This window comes from Eretmochelys imbricata, chromosome 27, assembly GCF_965152235.1.
Source record: "Eretmochelys imbricata isolate rEreImb1 chromosome 27, rEreImb1.hap1, whole genome shotgun sequence".
In the NCBI taxonomy this organism is placed as follows: Eukaryota; Metazoa; Chordata; order Testudines; family Cheloniidae; genus Eretmochelys; species Eretmochelys imbricata.
The window spans coordinates 8,732,031-8,740,827 of NC_135598.1; positions in this window are offsets into that span (position 1 = coordinate 8,732,031).

An 8,797-nucleotide genomic window follows, 5' to 3' on the forward strand; every position below is an offset into this window, starting at 1 on the left:
TCGAGAAATATTATGCTTCCTAGCTGTGCACGGCTGGCCTCTGCTGGAGTACAGGGGAATTATGCTTCCCACTCCAGCTGGAAAACTACTGGAACTGCAAGAAGGGTGTCTGAGATAAATGGTCTGTAGCTGTGATATCCATTCGGGTCAGAGGATTAACCGGTGGAACTCACTGCCACAAGATATAATTGAAGCCGAGAGCTTAGTAGGATTCAGAAAAGGATTTAGATGGCTCAGGGCAGCCACAGTTGCATTAATGTGGGCTGTGAACTGATGCTTCTGGGCCTCAGTCAATTGCTGAGGGGGTTTTGGTAGAAACTTCTCTGGGATAGGCAAGCCCAGAATTTTCTGAACTGGGGTTTCTTGCCCCTTCCTCGGACTGCATGGAGCCCCTACGGCACGTGCACTGTGGCCAAGCTTTGGAAAGAGACTGTTAAAGGGCAAGAGAAGTGTGTCTCTTCTGTTCAGGATCTCCAAGCGGTCTGCAAGCAGCAGTGACTTACGAACCCCGTCCGAAGCTTGTCAGCCTCCTTCAGTGCAACCTTGAATAGAGGCCGATGTCTCTTGGGGCAGGGGGAGAGGGGGAAGTGCATGCTTGCAGGGGTGGCAGGCGTGTCTCAAGGAGCACAGAGGGACTCCCGCTCGCTCCCCTTGCATGCAGTGTGACGGGGGGTTGGGGTTCCTGCTGCCTCTGGCTCTGAATTGTTGGCGGCTTGGCAGGAAGATTCTAATCGTGCTGCTCCAAGGATTTGACTTAGCAAATCGTGCCATCTACAAGGGCCTATATAAGTACGGCCAGACCGGTCAGACCAAGGTCTATCTGGCCCAGTGTCCTGTCTTCCGACAGCGGCCAGTGCCAGGTGTCCCAGAGGGAATGAACAGACCAGGGCATCATCAAGTGATCCATCCCCTGTCGCCTGTTCCTATATACTTGGGCCTAGACACTCCCTTTGCTTTGTGGTCCACGCAGTGTCCCGTGTGGGCCAGCCCCTGCTCTGATCTGATACCTGGGGCTCTGGTACGTCTCCTCTTCTGTCTCGCACATTTTCGTATTAGCCTCTCCATGGGTGTCGCGTTGACTCAGGTGCTCTGGCGGCTGCGGCTTCATCCAGCGGGAGCGTCTGGTGGGGGACAGTGGAGCAGCTGTAGCAAGCGGTGATCTCGGCCCCGCCAGCCAGGCAGGCCAACACTTCACAAATGAGGCCGCGTGTGGCTTTTGCCAAGGGCCTAGGAGCGGTAGGCTCATGCCCAGTGAGTCCCCCTGTATCCTGGGCGGAAAGTCCCGCTCTTGCTGAATCCCTGCGGCTACGCACTTCAGGCTCTGGTGGCCCAGCTCACCCATCGCGACGGGAGGGCCCCCGCCCTCACTGGTGTTAGGTCCACCTGTCCCCTGGAAGGTGGATTAACTATGTGGCTCATGGGGGTGGATTTTGCACCCCCCCCTCCGCCCCCGCAGCGATGTAGTTGGGGCGACTTTACTTTTCCGGGCAGGCCTGCCCTAGAGAGCCTTAGCACAAAGCCGCCTGCATGTTGCACGGTCTGTGAGCGCCACCTGCTGGGGGTGTGTTGGCATCGCTGCTTGGCAAAAGCTGTGGGAGGCGGGAAGGGCTGGGGTCGTCATTTGCTGTTCGAGGGCCTGCTCCTTGGGGTGGAGTCGGCTGAGTGTGGCTCTGCGAAAGGCCTTAAAGTGGGCAGGAGCACTGGGGGGGAGGGGGGCTCCCTGCAACTGCAGTCCCAGCCCCTCCTGGCAGGGGGCGCTGTAGGGAGCGGGGCAGGAGCACTGGATGTGGGGGGGAACTCCCAGTGACTGCAATCCCAGCCCCTCCCGGCAGGGGGCGCTGTAGGGAGCGGGGCAGGAGCACTGGATGTGGGGGGGAACTCCCAGTGACTGCAATCCCAGCCCCTCCCGGCAGGGGGCGCTGTAGGGAGCGGGGCAGGAGCACTGGATGTGGGGGGGAACTCCCAGTGACTGCAATCCCAGCCCCTCCCGGCAGGGGGCGCTGTAGGGAGCGGGGCAGGAGCACTGGATGTGGGGGGGAACTCCCAGTGACTGCAATCCCAGCCCCTCCTGGCAGGGGGCGCTGTAGGGAGCGGGGCAGGAGCACTGGATGTGGGGGGGAACTCCCAGTGACTGCAATCCCAGCCCCTCCCAGCAGGAGGTGCTGTAGGGGGTAGTGCAGTCCTAGCATCTCTCTGGGGGCGGGGGGGGTAGATTAGCTACAGCTGTGCGATCTGTTCTAAGGGAGGGAGGTGGGGTACCGGTGGCCATCCCTCCCCCAGGTGCGTGTGCACCAGATGGAGCACGTCCCAGCGTGTCAGGTGTCCGGCCAGGCCGGGAGCGCTGGCTTCGTACGTCTTTATTGGACACTAGCCTTGATAGCTGCTGGGGGTGGGGAAGGCTGTTGAATTATGGATGAGACGTGAGGGTGATGAATTTTGCATGGCTGGCTTGGGGGCTGAGGGAGTGAAACGTGAGACGCCACACTACCGGGCCGTGAATTCGAAACCCCGGGGCTTTGCTGGGGATCCTGGCTGGAGAGCTGAAATCTCACTGCAGTGGGAGGAGAAGTGGGTTGTGGGGGGGGAGAGGGGGGGAAGAAGGGCCTACACTAAGCTAGAATCCCAGGACCATGCAAAGGAGCAGCCTGATTGTCCCTGTGTGTCTCACCGAAATGTCTTGGTGTGGATCTGGAGCGCTCTGCTTGCCAGCGAAAGGCAGCCAGCTCTGGGGTGGAGTGCAGCAGCTGTTTCACGGCATGCAGCAACGTCCTGCAGGCATTTAGGACAAGGGGCAAAGAAGGAGCCTGGATCCAACTGCCAGGACAAAGGGGGAGCTTGCAGGTGGTGGGATGTAAATATAAACCCCGGGCACCCAGCAGGCCCTGTCACTTGTTCTGCGCGGGGGTGCTGGGTCCCAGTGATGCTGTCCCCAATCCTGCGCCTGCCTTTGGGCAGACCCCAGCTGCTCTACCCCCCCGCCCCCATGGGTCAGGTAGCTCATTCGACAGCTGGGCTGCGACGCTGCTCCCCAGAGATGCAGAGGCCACTGTTGTCTAAAAGAGGTAACTGCCTTTCGGCTGCCCAGGGTGGGGGATGCCCCTGCATGGCCCCTTAAAGTGCTGGGTGCTGCCAGGTGAAGCCGGGGTGCCTGGTGTTTTTCACCCAACAAGAGAAGCTCCTAACACCTGGGGCGGCTTTTGATAATGTCGGTGACTCATCCCAGCTGGCACGGCAAGTGGGTGGCAGGGCCCCTGGCTCCCTGTCTTCTGCTTCACGGGCCAGCCCCATAGTCCCTTCCCAGGAAAGGAATCCAGGCCCCGGGCGGTGTGCTTCTCTAACCACTAGCTCACGCTCCCTCTAGGATAAGAAGGGCAGACCCTGGGGGCTCCTGTAGGCATGGAGACAGGGCCCCTCTTGGGAGTGTGGGGGTAGAGGGGACTCTAGGGTGGGCCCGAGCCAGCCCCCCAACTGAAGAGGCCAGAGGAGAGTGGAAGGATGAAACCCCCGTCTTTCCAGCCTGCCCAGTCCCTCTGGGCATAGGCCAGCGGTGCCCCCTACACGCACCTGGCTGGCTTCTGATATCATGGCCTCCTCCGCCGTGGCGGCTCCTGCAGGGTATCACGATGCGCGAGGGGCAGGGCGGGCTGGCACCGAGCCAGGCGGCGTCAGTAATCCCGAGCCCAGATTAGATTCTGCTCGCTCCGGGGAAGGCAATCCTCTCCTGGCAGCTGGCAGCCAGCGCTCTGCATGCCCAAGGGACCGGGACGCGGGGGGCTGCGGTCGAGTCGGGCCTGACTTCCAAGGTACGTCCAGGTCCCCAGCCGTCGGGGCGGATGGGGGCGAGCGTCTCTGGCGTTCGCTGCCTTTCAAATCGGCCAGCTGCTCTCGCTCGGCCAGCTGCTCACCCCTTCGCTCTGGCTGCCCTGGCCAGGCTGCAGAAATTGCACAGCCCACCCAGGAAGGGTCAGCTGCAGGGGGCACCTCCTTCCCTTTGCTTCTCCGGGCGTGATCAGGAATGGTGGAGGGGTGTGTATATATCCCCCCTTCCCTTCCTCCCCGGGGGTGCCTAGACAGACAGATCTTTGCTTCCTCTAGGGAGGAGCTGCCCCTCAGTGCAAACCCCCAAAGGCCATGCTGGGGATACAGCTGAGTTAGAGGTGTGTATCTCGATGCCCCCCCTTCTTGGACTCATGCTTAGCGTGTGAAAGCCATGGAGTAGGGATCGATGGGATAGGATGAGCCGGGACTGTCCCACGGACTCTGGGGCGGGGGGGCTGCGGTCCTTTCTGTGCACCTCTGAGCGATGCAGGGGGGAGGCCGGGCTAGATGTGAGGTTGCTCTGGACCCCTGGGCAGGTGGGTTATGAGTAAAGCTGGCAAAGAAGGGATTTTTCAGTTGCTGGCAGTGCCGAAAGATTGCCAGGGGAAACGGAAAACACGGATTTAAAAAAAAAAAAACAACCCAGCCAATCCCAAAGATTCTGAAAAATGTTGTTTTGTTCGACCTCCCATGAGACGTTTCATGGGGGTGTTTAAACCAAGCCAAGGGACGGGGCGGGCTAGACTCGCAGCTGGTGCCACCTTCCTTCGGCCCAGGCTGGGGAGGGGGGTGATTTTTAACCGGGAAATGTGGCGAAACGTCCATTTCGCTGGGCGCACGCAAGCTGGCGAAAGGCTCTTTCTAGGGCGAAGAATCAAAACGCCCGGAGAGGCGCAGCCAGAGAAATGCTACTTGGAGCCTTCTGAGAGTTGGCTTTTCCGCCTAGTCCCCTGGCCGGTGGCCATGCGATGCTGCCATTTTGTGTTTGACGCCTTACAAAGCTTGAACTGCTGGAATCGCAAGGTCCGTTGTCACGTTACCGCCCCTCCCCGCCTCCATTTGTCCTGGCACCAGTGAAAATTTAAATCAAAAGAGCGAGGGGCTGTGACTCCCTTAGCCCAGGGCTTGTGGCCTCCCTCTAAGCCGTGGGCGTCCTCTGCGTTCCAGCCCCAGCTCCAACCTGGGGATTCAAACCGGGCTCTCCCGGGCCCTGGGCGAGTGCCCCAGCTGCCGGGCAAAGGATTGAGGTGGGGGTGGTTGTGGCACCGGCCCCAGCTCCTGTTTTGCCAGTCTAGGCCGGCCAATGGAAACGTTTCGTCCTGATGAGGCCGAAACGAACCCTTTAGACCTGCCTGGAGACGCCCGTTCTCGGTTTGACTGAGTCAGTTCCAGAATCGCCCCAAATCTGTGAAACGTTTCAGGCGGCCGGAATCCGCGTTCTTCAGCAGAAGCCTTGGCCCCAACATTTCCCTCCCCCCCCCGCTCTCGTTATGATGCAATCGATAACTACAGGACCGAGTGGTCACTCTGCTCCCCACCGGACCTGGGGCTCATTCATTGCACAGGGTGGACACTTGCGAGGGCAACCTTAATGCTGCTTTTGCCAAACTGTCTTGAGTGCTTGACTTTGCGACCTGAGTGACATTCCCATAATGTAGATATTTTTTTTGGGGGGGGGGATGTAATTTCCTAGTTTTTTTTAAGCAGGAAAAACCAAAGTGTGGGACTCTGTAATGCACGTTCTCCAGCACTGGCTGCAGGATTTGAACCCAGGACCTATACCATTGATGCACAGAACCCTGCCGCTTGAGGTAAGGATTAATTGCACTCGTGGCAGCAGGAGTAGATGGAAGGTGCCATGGGAGGGTTTCCATGTGGCTAGAGGGATGGGGCCAGGGCTAGTTTTTTTTTTTTTTTTTGTTCCCTCCCCACAAGGCCCTCGGCAGGCTCTGTGGGTGCAGTGCTTTGGGCATCCTCCTTGCTCCTCTGGGTGCCAGGGAAGAGCTAGCCACCTCCACCCCCATGAAACACTTCTGCTGCTCAGCCCGGAGCATGCCTCTCTAGCCCTGCAGACAAGGAATCCAGGGGTCTAGACCCCAGCCCGGAGTAGGGCTGGGTCCCTTCCCCTGCACCCCAGCCTCCACGGCACTCAGCCCCCTGCCTAGGGGGGACCAGTCCGTCTTCCCCCAGTCTCTGGGAACGTTTTGAACCGGCAGCTGGCTGGGTGTGATTGCTGCCAATCTCCTGCTGCTGCAGGTTGCCCAAGGGCCACTGGCCTAGCTGTGAGACCTCCTTATGGCGGGCAGGGGGCAGTGCTGAGCCATGGGGAGAGGAGCCGTGGGGAGGGCACCTGTCAAGAGGAGGAGGAGGAGGAGGAGGGCACAGGCCGGATGGGAAGTTGGTTGTGAGCCGGAGCTGGGGTGGGAAGTGCCCCCCCACCAGTGCAGATCAGATTTCCATCCCCAGATCCTGGCATGCTCATCCCTTGCCCCCGACCCCTCTGCTGCCAGCATCCGGGGGGGCATTTCCCCAGGGCAGCAGCTGACGTCAACAACCCTAAACTGCCCCCATTGCAAGCCCCAGTGTAGGGGGCGTGCCGGGGGGTGGGGGCAGGAGGGAACGCTCCGTACGCTGCTACCGAGATTTCAGGCTAGGGCACCCTGGGGAGCAGTCTGATTTCCACCGGGATCTGCTTCACCCCCAAGTTCAGCCAGGGCCCAGGCTGTCTTCAAGCTCCTGCCCCACCCCTGCAGCGCCTCCTTAAGGCTCAGCACAAAAACCTTGCCCCGCACCTGCCTCTGTCCCGAGACAGGAGCATCTCTCTCTCTCTCTCTCTCTGCTGGCTGGAACGGGCAGCCCTGGGAGCAGCGTGGGTACCCCCTTAACGGCTGCTCTCTTCCCTCCTCTGCCCAGCAGATCTAGCGCAAGGCAAGGCTGCGGCCCCGCTGGCGAAGCGAGGGGCTGGCCGGCAGGGCTGGAAAGAGGAGCCCGGGAGGGAAGGCGAAGGCACCCCCCTGCCCGAGGACCTAACCAAGCCGTTCCCTCCCCGCTGGATCGTTCAGGTTCCGTCTCCTGCTTTGACCTGGAAGGAGAGAGGCCAAGAAAGCTCTGGGCTCGTCACTCAACAAAGGACTCTTTGTTACAGCCTCCTCCAAGGAAACCAGACCCCCCGCCCCCATCCGTGGGGCGGAAAGCGATCCGGACGGGGCTGCCGGCTTAGCTGTGCCCTCTCTCTCCTTCCGCCGGGTGCTGGGGTTCTGCTCTATGTGGGCCAGTCTCTTCCGCAGCCTGCCTCCATGATGCTGCCCTTCTTCCTGGCTCTCCTGCTTTGGGTCCTAGCGGCAGGAGCCACCAAGGCCTGCCCGCACCTGTGCGTCTGCTACGAATCCTCGGATTTCGTGGACTGTCGTGGCCGGCGCCTGGCCCACGTCCCCCGCAGCATCCCGTCCAGCACGTGGCTCCTGGATCTGAGGCACAACCACCTGACCAGCCTTGAGGCAGGCTCCTTCGACGCCCTGTGGTCTATGAAGATCTTGCTCCTGGCCCACAACTCCGTCGGCCAGCTCTGGCCCAAGGCCTTCACGGGCCTGGGCTTCCTGGAGAAGATGGACCTCAGCCACAACCTCCTGGCCCAGCTGCCTGCTGACTTCTCCGATGATCTGGCCTCCCTGAAGGAGCTCAAGGCGGCCTACAACCGGCTGTCGGCCGTGGGCTATGAGAGCCTGCAGCATCTGGAGAGCCTGGAGAAGCTGGACCTGAGCTACAACCAAGTGGCTTCCATTGAGAAGGGGGCCTTTCGGGGCCTGTCCAGGCTCCGGTACCTCTACCTCCAGTCCAACCGTCTGGGGGTTGTTCACAACGGCTTCTTCTCCATGCTCCAGAACCTGGAAGTCCTCTTCCTTAGCACCAACAACATCAGCGCCATCGAGCTGGAGGCCTTCACCTCCCTGCACAGCGTGAACCTCCTGGCCTTGACCGGCAACCAGCTCATCCACCTCAAATTCAAGACCATCCTGAACATCCAGACACCTAGCACCCACCTCCAGCTCGCCGGCAACCCCTGGGCCTGTGACTGTGACCTCCAGCGGGTCTTCAGCAAGATCCTGAGCGTCCGCCACCTCCACGTGGAAGACTATACCAATATCACCTGTGCCAGTCCCTGGCAGCTGGCCGGCTTGCCTCTGGTTTCTGTGGACGCCCAGCTGTGCGTGGCCGAGACGGCCACTGTCCTGGTGATCACGGTCACCGTCCTGGTGACAGTCATCGCTGCCATCGTCATGGCGGAGAGGAACAGGAAGAAGAGGCAGGAGAAGAACTGGAACGAGTTGGACGGCCCCTTCGACCTGCAGGAGAAGTGAGATGAGGGGTGGGAAAGCCGGCGCCTGGTGCGTGAGAAGCAGCCGGGTCCTTTGCCGCGGCTTTTGAGCTCTCCTGGATCCGCGCTGACGGGCCCTATTCCCAGCTCCCCGGGACCCAAGCCCAGATGCCTGGTGTGGGGACGGTTTATCCAGCGCCGCCCTGCCCAGAGCCACGGCTGCTGCGCTGACCGCAGGGGCCTCCCACTTGGTCCCGAAACGTGCACCTGGACATGAGGGAAATGATTTCCCTGCCCCCCATCCCCACAAATTGTCCCCTCTCCAAAGGGCAGGGGCTGAGAGCTGGGCCAGGTCCCTTCCTTTCACCGGCTCATCGCCACGCCAACGGCTGCCCTGCCGCGCCCCTGCACCTGTCTCCCCTCCCCGGCCTTCAAACCCTCCCTTGGGCACCCCCCGCCCCCACACGCTGCCTTTTAATAGCTGCCCTCAGTGACGCCTCTCCTGCCCCCTGCTGGCCTATGGGGGGATTGCACAGATGTAGCCGACTAGAACGTGGTGAAGCGGGGGAGGGAGGGAATCTCATCCCCTCCCCGCCCCCCCCCCCTCCGACTACGCTGGCTCCACAGGGCTGATGGGAGGGAAAAGGGAACGGTGCTCTGGTT